Below are 12,400 nucleotides of genomic sequence, written 5' to 3'. Positions count from 1 at the left end.
CAGCAGAGGGAAACTGTACCATAGTTGGGACCCTTCTTCCAGATGATGTTGGGGTATCCTCTTGCACTGAGGTTACCTCTGAGGGGGAGGGAATTCCAGTCACTAGGAAAAGGCAGGTGTTAGTAATGGGAGATTTGATCATTAGAAACATAGATAGCTGGGTTTGTGATGACCGGGAGAACCATATCGTGACTTGCCTGCCTAGTGTGAAGGTTACAGATTTCTCAAGGCATCTGGATAGACTTATGTGTAGTGCTGGGGAGGCGCCGGTGGTCGTGGTACATGTAGGTACCAATGACATAGGGAAGGGTAGGAGAGACATTCTGGAGGCCAAATTTAGGCTGCTAGGAAAGAGACTGAAATCCAGGACCTCTATGGTGGTATTCTCAGAAATGCTCCTAGTTCCACGGGCAGGGCCAGGTAGGCAGGCAGAGCTTCAGAGTCTCAATGCATGGATGAGACGATGGTGTGGAGAGGAGGGGTTTCAATTTATTAGGAACTGGGGAAACTTTTGTGATGGGGGGAGCCAATACAGGAAGGATGGGCTCCACCTAAACCAAAGTGGAACCAGACTGCTGGCACTTAACATTAAAAAGGTTGCAGAGCAGTTTTTAAACTAAGAGATGGGGGAAAGCCGACTGCTGCAGAGGAGCATGTGGATCGGACAGAGACTTCTCTTAGGGGAGAGTCTATTGATAGAGATTCTCTAGATTTTAGTCAGGAGGATGGAAGAGGATAAAGTATGGGCCAGATCAGACGAGAAACATTCACATAAAAAAGAATCTGATACATCAGAAAAGGGCAGACAAATAAACAGTGACAAGTTTTTAAAGTGCTTGTACACAAATGCTAGAAGTCTAAATAAGAAGATGGGTGAACTAGAGTGCCTCGTGTTAAAGGAGGCTATTGATATAATAGGCATCACAGAAACCTGGTGGAGTGAGGACAGTCAATAGGACACAATCATTCCGGGGTACAAAATATATCGGAAGGACAGAATAGGTCGAGTGGGAAGGGGAGTGGCACTATATGTGAAAGAAAATGTAGAATCAAATGAAGTAAAAATCTTAAATGAATCCACATGTTCCATAGAATCTCTATGGATAGTAATTCCATGCTCTAATAAGAATATAACAGTAGGGATCTATTATCAACCACCTGACCAGGACAGTGATAGTGACGATGAAATGCTAAGGGAGATTAGAGAGGCTATCAAAATAGCTACAGGAATAAAGGGAAACAAGAAGCCGGAGCTGACCTGAGTGGTTTGTTATTTACATGATAAACTGCAAATAGACTTGTGCTTAACTGGCTGAATCACTGCAAGCAGTAAAACAGCAGTGAGTTCCATGCCATAATAGTGGGATAGAGACTTTTTATCAATACATTAGAAGCAAGAGGAAGACCAAAGACAGGGTAGGCCCACTGCTTAGTGAAGAGGGAGAAACAGTAACAGGAAACTTGGAAATGGCAGAGATGCTTAATGACTTCTTTGTTTCGGTCTTCACTGAGAAGTCTGAAGGAATGCCTAACATAGTGAATGCTAATGGGAAGGGGGGAGGTTAAGCAGATAAAATAAAAAAAGAACAAGTTAAAAATCACTTAGAAAAGTTAGATGCCTGCAAGTCACCAGGGCCTGATGAAATGCATCCTAGAATACTCAAGGAGCTAATAGAGGAGGTATCTGAGCCTCTAGCTATTATCTTTGGAAAATCATGGGAGACGGGAGAGATTCCAGAAGACTGGAAAAGGGCAAATGTAGTGCCCATCTATAAAAAGGGAAATAAAAACAACCCAGGAAACTACAGACCAGTTAGTTTAACTTCTGTGCCAGGGAAGATAATGGAGCAAGTAATTAAGGAAATCATCTGCAACTACTTGGAAGGTGGTAAGGTGATAGGGAACAGCCAGCATGGATTTGTAAAGAACAAATCATGTCAAACCAATCTGATAGCTTTCTTCGATAGGATAACGAGTCTTGTGGATAAGGGAGAAGCTGCGGATGTGGTATACCTAGACTTTAGTAAGGCATTTGATACGGTCTCGCATGATATTCTTATCGATAAACTAGGCAAATACAATTTAGATGGGGCTACTATAAGGTGGGTGCATAACTGGCTGGATAACCGTACTCAGAGAGTTGTTATTAATGGTTCCCAATCCTGCTGGAAAGGCATAACGAGTGGGGTTCCGCAGGGGTCTGTTTTGGGACCGGCTCTGTTCAATATCTTCATTAACGACTTAGATATTGGCATAGAAAGTACGCTTATTAAGTTTGCGGATGATACCAAACTGGGAGGCATTGCAACTGCTTTGGAGGACAGGGTCATAATTCAAAATGATCTGGACAAATTGGAGAAATGGTCTGAGGTAAACAGGATGAAGTTTAACAAAGACAAATGCAAAGTGCTCCACTTAGGAAGAAAAAATCAGTTTCACACATACAGAATGGGAAGAGACTGTCTAGGAAGGAGTACGGCAGAAAGGGATCTAGGGGTTAAAGTGGACCACAAGCTAAATATGAGTCAACAGTGTGATGCTGTTGCAAAAAAGGCAAACATGATTCTGGGATGTATTAACAGGTGTGTTGTGAGCAAGACACGAGAAGTCATTCTTCCGCTCTACTCTGCTGGTTAGGCCTCAGCTGGAGTATTGTGTCCAGTTCTGGGCACCGCATTTCAAAAAAGATGGAGAAATTGGAAAGGGTCCAGAGAAGAGCAACAAGAATGATTAAAGGTCTTGAGAACATGACCTATGAAGGAAGGCTGAAAGAATTGGGTTTGTTTAGTTTGGAAAAGAGAAGACTGAGAGGGGACATGATAGCAGTTTTCAGGTATCTAAAAGGGTGTCATAAGGAGGAGGGAGAAAACTTGTTCACCTTAGCCTCTAAGGATAGAACAAGAAGCAATGGGCTTAAACTGCAGCAAGGGAGGTCTAGGTTGGACATTAGGAAAAAGTTCCTAACTGTCAGGGTGGTTAAACACTGGAATAAATTGCCTAGGGAGGTTGTGGAATCTCCATCTCTGGAGATATTTAAGAGTAGGTTAGATAAATGTCTATCAGGGTTGGTCTAGACAGTATTTGGTCCTGCCATGCGGGCAGGGGGCTGGACTCTATGACCTCTTGAGGTCCAGTCCTAGAATCTATGAATCTATAAAGAACTCAATAATAGTGGGAGATTTCAATTATCCCCATATTGCCTGGGTACGTCACCTCAGGATGAAATGCAGAGACAAAATTTCTCGATTCTTTAAATGACTGCTTCTTGGAGCAGCTGGTACAGGAACCCACAATGGGAGAGGCAACTCTCGATTTAGTCCTGAATGGAGCGCAGGATCTGGTCCAAGAGGTAACTATAACAGGACCGCTTGGAAATAGTGACCATAACATAATAACATTTAACATTCCTGTGGTGGGAAGAACACCTCAACAGCCCAATACTCTGGCATTTAATTTCAGAAAGGGGAACTATGCAAAAATAAGGAGGTTACTTAAACAGAAGTTATAAGGTACAGTGACTAGAGTGAAATCCCTACAAGCTGTATGGACACTTTTCAAAGACACCATAATAGAGGCCCAACTTAAATGTATACTCCAAATTGAAAAACACAGTAAAAGAACTAAAAAAAGTGCCACCGTGGCTTAACCATGTATAAGAAGCAGTGAGAGATAAAAAGGCATCTTTTAAAAAGTGGAAGTCAAATCCTAGTGAGGTAAGTAGAAAGGAGCATAAACACTGCTAAATTAAGTGTAAAAATGTAATAAGAAAAGACAAAAAAGAGTTTGAAGAACAGCTAGCCAAAAACTTACAAGGTAATAACAAAATGTTTTTTAAGTACATCAGAAGCAGGAAGCCTGCTAAACAACCAGTGGGGCCCCTGTACGATCGAGATACAAAAGGAGCACTTAAAGACGATAAAGTCATTGCAGAGAAACTAAATTAATTCTAGGTTTCAGAGTAGCAGCCGTGTTAGTCTGTATCCGCAAAAATAACAGGAGTACTTGTGGCACCTTAGAGACTAACAAATTTATTAGAGCATAAGCTTTCGTGGGCTACAAGAAGTGGGTTGTAGCCCACGAAAGCTTATGCTCTAATAAATTTGTTAGTCTCTAAGGTGCCACAAGTACTCCTGTTATTTTTAAATTAATTCTTTGCTTCAGGCTTCATGGCTGAAGACATTAGGGAGACCTGAGGAATTGTCACAGATTGAAGTGTCACTAGAGGAGGTTTTGGAATTAATTGATAAACTTAACATTAACAAGTCACCGGGACCAGATGGCATTCACCCAAGAGTTCTGAAAGAACTCAAATGTGAAGTTGTGGAACTATTAACTATGGTTTGTAATCTGTCCTTTAAATCAGCTTCTGTACCCAATGACTGGAAGATAGCTAATGTAACGCCAATATTTTAAAAGGGCTCTAGAGGTGATCCCGGCAATTAGACTGGTAAGTCTAACGTCAGAACTGGGCAAGTTAGTTGAAACAATAGTAAGGAATAAAATTGTCAGACACATAGAACATCATAAATTGTTGGGCAAAAGTCAACATGGTTTCTGTAAAGGGAAATCATGTCTTACTAATCTATTAGAGTTCTTTGAAGGGGTCAACAAACATGTGGACAAGGGGGATCCAGTGGACATAGTGTACTTAGATTTTCAGAAAGCCTTTGACAAGGTCCCTCACCAAAGATTCTTACGTAAATTAAGTTGTCATGGGATAAGAGGGAAGATCCCTTCATGGATTGAGAACTGGTTAAAAGACCGGGAACAAAGGGTAGGAATAAATGGCAAATTTTCAGAATGGAGAGGGGTAACTAGTGGTGTTTCTCAAGGGTCAGTTCTAGGACCAATCCTATTCAACTTATTCATAAATGATCTGGAGAAAGGGGTAAACAGTGAGGTGACAAAGTTTGCAGATGATACTAAACTGCTCAAGATAGTTAAGACCAAAGGAGACTGTGAAGAACTTCAAAATGATCTCACAAACTAAGTGATTGGGCAACAAAATGGCAAATGAAATTTAATGTGGATAAATTAACTACAAATGCTAGTAACAAGGGAACAAATGCTAGTAACAATAATAGGGCTCAGATGTTCCTAGACGTGCTAGCAGATGAATTCCTTCAGCAAGTAGTAGCTGAACCGACGAGGGGGGATGCCATTTTAGATTTGGTGCTGGTGAGTAGTGAGGACCTAGTTGAGGAAATGGTAGTAGGGGACAACCTTGGCTCGAGTGACCATGAGCTAATTCGGTTTAAACTAAATGGAAGGATTAACAGAAATAAAACTGTGACTAAGGTTTACGATTTCAAAAAGGCCAACTTTAATAAATTAAGGCAACTACTTAGGGAAGTGGATTGGGCTAACATACTTAGAGAGCTAAAGGCAGATGAGGCCTGGGATTATTTCAAGCTGAAGTTGCACGAGCTGTCCGAGGCCTGTATCCCGAGAAAGGGGAAACGGTTAGTAGGCAGGAGAATTAGACCTAGCTGGATGAGCGGGCGTCTCAAAGGGGCGATTAAGAAAAAACAGAAAGCGTACAAAGAATGGCAAAGGGGGCAGATCAACAAGGAAACCTACCTTATTGAGGTCAGAGCATGTAGGGATGCGGTGAGAAAGGCCAAAAGCCGTGTAGAGTTGGACCTCGCGAGGGGAATTAAATCCAATAGTAAGAGGTTTTATAGCCATATAAATAGGAAGAAAACAAAGAAAGAGGAAGTGGGACCGCTGAAGCATGTAAATGGAGTGGAGATTAAGGATAATCTAGGCATGGCACAATATCTAAATGAATATTTTGCGTCGGTCTTTAATAAGGCTAACGAAGGGCTTAGGAATAGAGGGAGCGGGACAGAGGGGAATAAAGGAGGGGCGATTGACATTACAGTATCAGAGGTGGAAGCCAAACTTGACCAGCTAAATGGGACTAAGTCGGGCGGACCGGATGATCTCCATCCTAGAATATTGAAGGAGCTGGCGCGAGAAATTGCAAGCCCCTTGGCGATAATTTTTAATAAATCTGTAAACTCGGGGGTGGTGCCGATGGACTGGAAAATAGCTAATGTGGTTCCTATTTTTAAGAAGGGGAAAAAAAGTGACCCGGGTAACTACAGACCTGTTAGTTTAACTTCTGTAGTATGCAAGGTCTTGGAAAAAATTTTGAAGGAAAAAGTAGTTAAGGACCTTGAAGTGAATGGCAATTGGGACAAATTACAACATGGGTTTACGAAAGGCAGATCGTGCCAAACCAACTTGATCTCCTTCTTTGAGAAAGTAACAGACCTTCTAGATAAAGGAAATGTGGTAGATCTAATTTACCTCGATTTTAGTAAAGCGTTTGATACTGTGCCGCACGAGGAATTATTGGTTAAATTGGAAAAGATGGGGATCGATATGAAATTCCAGAGGTGGATAATGAACTGGTTAAAGGGGAGACTGCAGCGGGTAGTACTGAAAGGTGAACTGTCGGGTTGGAGGGAGGTCACCAGTGGGGTTCCTCAAGGTTCGGTTTTGGGTCCGATTTTATTCAATCTATTCGTTACTGACCTCGGAACCGAATGTAGGAGTGGGCTGATAAAGTTTGCGGATGACACAAAGTTGGGAGGTATTGCCAATTCGGAGAAGGATCGGGATATTCTGCAGGGAGACTTGGATGACCTTGTAAATTGGAGTAAAAATAATAGGATGAGATTTAATAGTGAGAAGTGTAAGGTGATGCGTTTAGGGATGACTAATAAGAATTTTAGTTATAAGTTAGGGACGCATAGGTTGGAAGTGACGGAGGAGGAGAAGGACCTCGGAGTCCTGGTTGATCGCAGGATGACTATGAGTCGGCAATGTGACGTGGCTGTGAAAAAAGCTAATGCGATTTTGGGATGCGTTAGGCGAGGTATTTCTAGTAGGGACAGGGAGGTGCTGCTTCCGTTATACAAGGCGCTGGTGAGACCTCATTTGGAGTACTGTGTGCAGTTCTGGTCTCCTATATTTAAAAAGGATGAACTCAAACTGGAACGGGTACAGAGAAGGGCCACTAGGATGATCCGAGGAATGGAAAACCTTTCCTATGAAAGGAGACTCGAGGAGCTCGGTTTGTTTAGCCTAACCAAAAGAAGGCTGAGGGGGGATATGATTGCTCTCTTTAAATATATCAAAGGGATTAATACCAAGGAGGGAGAGGAATTATTTCAGCTCAGTAGTAATGTGGACACGAGAACGAATGGATATAAACTGGCAGTGGGGAAGTTTAGGCTTGAAATTAGAAGAAGGTTTCTAACCGTCAGAGGGGTGAAATTTTGGAACAGCCTTCCGAGGGAAACGGTGGGGGCGAAAGACCTTTCTGGCTTCAAGATTAGGCTTGATAAGTTTATGGAGGGAATGGTTTGAAGGGATAACGTGGTTTTAGTCAATTAGGCATTAACGTGCCATCGCGGGTAAAATGAGGGTCCGGCTGTAGAATCTTGCCTGTATGCTCGGGGTACTGCTGATCGCCATATTTGGGGTCGGGAAGGAATTTTCCTCCAGGGTAGATTGGCAGAGGCCCTGGAGGTTTTTCGCCTTCCTCCGCAGCATAGGGCAGGGGTCGCAGGCTGGAAGATTCTGTTGCGGGTGGGTCAGCTTTTGTGGCCTGCATCATGCGGGAGGTCAGACTAGATGACCATATTGGTCCCTTCTGACCTTAAAGTCTATGAGTCTATGAGTCTATAAATGTAAAGTAATGCACATTGGAAAAATAACCCCAACTATACATACAATATGATGGGGGCTAATTTAGCTACAACTAATCAGAAAAGAGATCTTGGAGTCATCGTGCATAGTTCTCCGAAGACATTCAAACAGTGTGCAGCGGCAGTCAAAAAAGCAAACAGGATGTTAGGAATCATAAAAAAAGGGATAGAGAATAAGACGGAGAATATCTTATTGCGCTTATATAAATCCATGGTACGCCCACATCTTGAATACTGCATACAGATGTGGTCTCCTCATATCAAAAAAGATATACTGGCATTAGAAAAAGTTCAGAGAAGGGCAACTAAAATGTTTAGGGGTTTGGAACGGGTCCCATATAAGGACAGATTAAAGAGGCTAGGACTTTTCAGCTTGGAAAAGAGGAGACTAAGGAGGGATATGATAGAGGTATATAAAATCATGAGTGGTGTGGAGAAAATGAATAAGGAAAAGTTAGGGTACGTCTTCACTACTCGCCGTATCGGTGGGTAGCAATTGATTTATCCGGGATCGATATATCGCGTCTCGTTAAGACGCGATATATTGATCCCCAAACGCGCTCACCATCGACTCCGGAACTCCACCAGAGCGAGCGGTGGTAGCGCAGTCGACGGGGGAGCCACGGCCGTCGATCCCGCGCTATGTGGACCCCAGGTAATTCGAACTTAGATACTTCGGACTTCAGCTACGCTATTCGCGTAGCTGAAGTTGTGTATCTTAGATCGATCCCCCCCCCCCAGTGTAGACCAGCCCTTATTTACTTGTTCCCATAATATAAGAACTAGGGGCCACCAAATGAAACTAATGGGCAGCAGGTTTAAAACAGATAAAAGGAAGTTCTTCTTTACACAGCGCACAGTCAACCTGTGGAACTCCTTACCTGAGGAGGTTGTGAAGACTAGGACTATAACAGGGTTTAAAAGAGAACTAGGTACATTCATGGAGGTTAAGTCCATTAATGGCTACTAGCCAGGATGGGTAAGGAATGGTGTCCCTAGCCTCTGTTTGTCAGAGGGTGGAGATGGATGGCAGAAGAGAGATCACTTGATCATTACCTGTTAGGTTCACTCCTTCTGGGACACCTGGCATTCTCCACTATTGGTAGACAGGATACTGGGCTGGATGGACCTTTGGTCTGACCTGGTACAGCCATTCTTATGTTCTTATGTTAACTCTTAAGGTTAGCAAGAGACACTTGAGCTGCACATCATGTCCATGGGGGTTGTCCTGCTAGAGCAGCTGCACATCACAGTGTGTTCCCAGGGATTCCTTTAGGCCTCTGAGGTCTGGTCCTACCTTCTCTCCTCCAGCAACTGCCTGCTTGGGACAGTGTACTCTACCTGCAGCAGACAGAACAGCTAAGACGGAGAGATGGTTACACTTTTGTTTGAGAGCGTATGAGGCATCGGAAGTCTGAGAGCTCTGTCTCCATGGAGGAACCAGGCATTTAGATTGGTCTAGAAAATCAAGGAGAGAATCTGCATATTGACAGCTTTCATCACACCCTGAAAGTTTTGGAGGCTTTTGTTTCAATCAGGGATTGCTTGGCAAGCTGTCTGCCCCTGAACACTTCAAAGGGAAAATGTCACAACTCTCAGGAGGGTAGAAGAGGTCCTCTGCCAAATGAATGATATTCCCATACATGGATTAGTGCAGAGTCAATCTCTCTTTGGAGTACTAAAGGGCCTGGAGAAGTTAGGCCTAAATTTAAACAATAAGAGTGAGGTAACAGAACCGAGTCAAGTTTCTGGGTCAAATCATTGATGGTACAGCGGTCAGAGCAGACCCAGAAAATGTTCAAGCCATAACCCAGATGAGTGAGGCTCGGAATATCAGTGAAGCATGTCGTGGTGTGGGCATATGAGCCTCCTGGGAAAATTTCCACACTGCCTGGAGGAGAAGTCAAAACCCTCGAGATATCTGGACAAGAACAAAATCTCCTGGCACTGGGGCCAACGCAGAGCCCAGCATTCAGGAAGATTGCACATAGCCTGAGCATCCTGTTGAGTATAGCCTTATATAGTCTGAATAAAGATACTGTGGTTTCAGACAGTTCATCTTTCTATGAACCTAGCACAGTCTTTTTTCAAACACAGTCACCTACAATGTGGCACCCATCACACAGGCCTCTCCAGCTCTCACCAACACAGCAGTGCTATGCACTTTTACAAAATGAGGTATTATCCCCTGCATAGCATGTAAATGCTTCAGAGACTTCCTTGTAGGCCTAAAGTTTCATTTAGAACAGACCACAAGTTTCTAACTATTCTGCTAGGGCCAAAGCCCCCAGATGAATTACCCCTAAAATATAACATGTGAATGATGCTCATGTGGTTCCAGTTTTCAGTTCCTTCTGTAACTGGAACAAAATCTCATGGCAGCAACCCACTTTCCAGACACTCCTCAGGCAGAGTTCAAGCTGGAGAATCCACGGACCAAGTGCTCCCTCCCCGGCCAATCAGTGTAAAGCACCCCTAAAGACATCATCACTGCAAACATGGGGTGTGATTGCAGCTCATACAGACATACCTGAATTAGCTTTAGTCCAGTGTTTCCCAAACAGTGCATCCCGAACCACCAGTGGGTCATGGGATGGTTCTAGATGGATCATCATGTCCAGGCCTCGATTAACCTGTCACAAGATCCTGGTGTAGGCAAACACAATTCTCCTGGCCATGTGCAGAAGGGAGGCCCTTGAGCCCTCCAAACATCTCCCTGCAGTGTCCAGCCCCTGGACCCCTGAACGCTCTCAGTATTCACAAGAAGCAACACAACTCAGATTAGCAGTTAGACCTCAGATCACCTCTCCGCTTATCTCTCAGAATTTAGATATGTTTATAGTGAAGTCAAGTATAAGTTTATTTAACAAAGATAGACAATCAAGCATTAGCAATAGAAGTATAGAAACAAATAGTTATGTATAAAACAAAATTGTAACCTGCATTCTGGAGCCCAGACTTAATTAACAAGACACTCTCACATCTTGTAGAATAATCTTAACCCAAACCCCTTGCAGCATTTTACAGCCAATCTGGCTTTGACTGAGTCAAATATACTGTCAGCTTGATTCCTACGTGAAGTCTCCAGTGTGTTCTTTTGCCACACCCCTCCCCCAGAATATACCAGTCCCATCCTTTGTCTTTATTCGTAAACAGGACACTCCCCTGCTGTTTTATTTCATCCTGTAGTTTTTCTCTCTTGCAGATTTTGCAGACTTTCCATTTGCTTTGGCTCAGTTTGCAAATAGGCTTCCACTATGAGGCATGCAATACACCATATACAGGTATCTATTACTTCCTGCCTGAGAGGAACATGTCGGAGGTCTGCCATCTCTTGGTGATTTGCCTTACCTACAGGACCTTAAGAACATAATTTTCATTGTAGATCTATAACTCCTTAAATATTATCTGTACATGCATTCTGCAATGATCATCATGACTAGTGGTCTACTGGTTCTTCGCAGAGACCTTACATGGCACCCTTCAGAGAACTATGATTAAGGCTACATTTTAGTAATGGGTATTTTTAGTAAAAGTCACAGATAGGTCACAGGCAGTAAACAAAAATTCATAGCCCGTGACCTGTCCATGACTTTTACTATATACCCCTGACTAAATCTTGGGGGGAGGGGCATCTCCGGGGGTGCCACAGGTGCTGGGGGGGCACGGCTCAGGGGGGCACTGCCGGTGCTTGGGGGGGCACTGCTGGTGGTGCTGGGTGGGGGTGTACTGGGGGGGTTGCGGCGCATTCGGGGGGGACGGTTGGTGGGGCTGGGGCAGGCTCCCTACCCAGCTCCTGAGCTCCACATGCTGCTGCCTCCGCTCCACTCCAAGCCCCAGTTCTGCAGCTCCCATTGGCTGGGAACCATGACCAATGGGAGCTGCAGGGGTGGTGCCTGCCGGCAGAGGCAGCATGTGGACATTGGAGCTGAGGGAGGGGATTCCCCCCTTCCAGGTAAGCACTGCCCCAGACCTCAATCCCCAGTCCTGATCCCCCCCACACACACACCCCAATTCCTGCTGCTGGGGGGCAGAGGCACCCGAGACAGCACCAGCCCCTGCTGGTGCGCTTGGCCCGGGGGCTGCCTGTGCTGCTCAGGGGCCCCCAGGCTAGGCACACCAGTCACTTCAGAAGTCACAGAGGTCACAGAAAGTTATGGAATCCATGACTTCTTTGACCTCCGTGACAAATACGGTGTTTTAACTATGATGCATATATCTGACCCAGGGAATCCCTGTGAAATACTATGCACCATTGGGCTCCTGGGTCACATCACCTCCTTGCTCCAGGCATTGTCACCTGGCATATGGGGGTCACAAAGCCACTCAGTTTTGGCCTTGCTGCCCCTCCATCATCTGTCTTTATCAGGGCTCCTATAAATCTGTTTGCCATGGAAAAATGCGGAAAAACACAGAATTTGCATTTTTACAGAGAATCTTTAGTTTTTACATTTTGTGAAAAAATAAAAACATACAGTGGACCGGGGTCAGATCAAATAATCAAAACTTCAGCTAATCAGGTGAATGTGTGTTGCTCGGGCTCAGCTTAAAAATTATAAATATAGTGTATCAATAAAACATTATGTTCAACTGATACCTATATCTATCTATCTATCTATCTATCTATATATTGTGATTAGGGAAACTAAAGTTAGTGTTTCATTTTAATTATGGGAAAA

The sequence above is a fragment of the Emys orbicularis genome, chromosome 1 (assembly GCF_028017835.1).
Source record: "Emys orbicularis isolate rEmyOrb1 chromosome 1, rEmyOrb1.hap1, whole genome shotgun sequence".
Classification (NCBI taxonomy): domain Eukaryota; kingdom Metazoa; phylum Chordata; order Testudines; family Emydidae; genus Emys; species Emys orbicularis.
Note: the sequence above shows the minus strand (reverse complement) of the source record.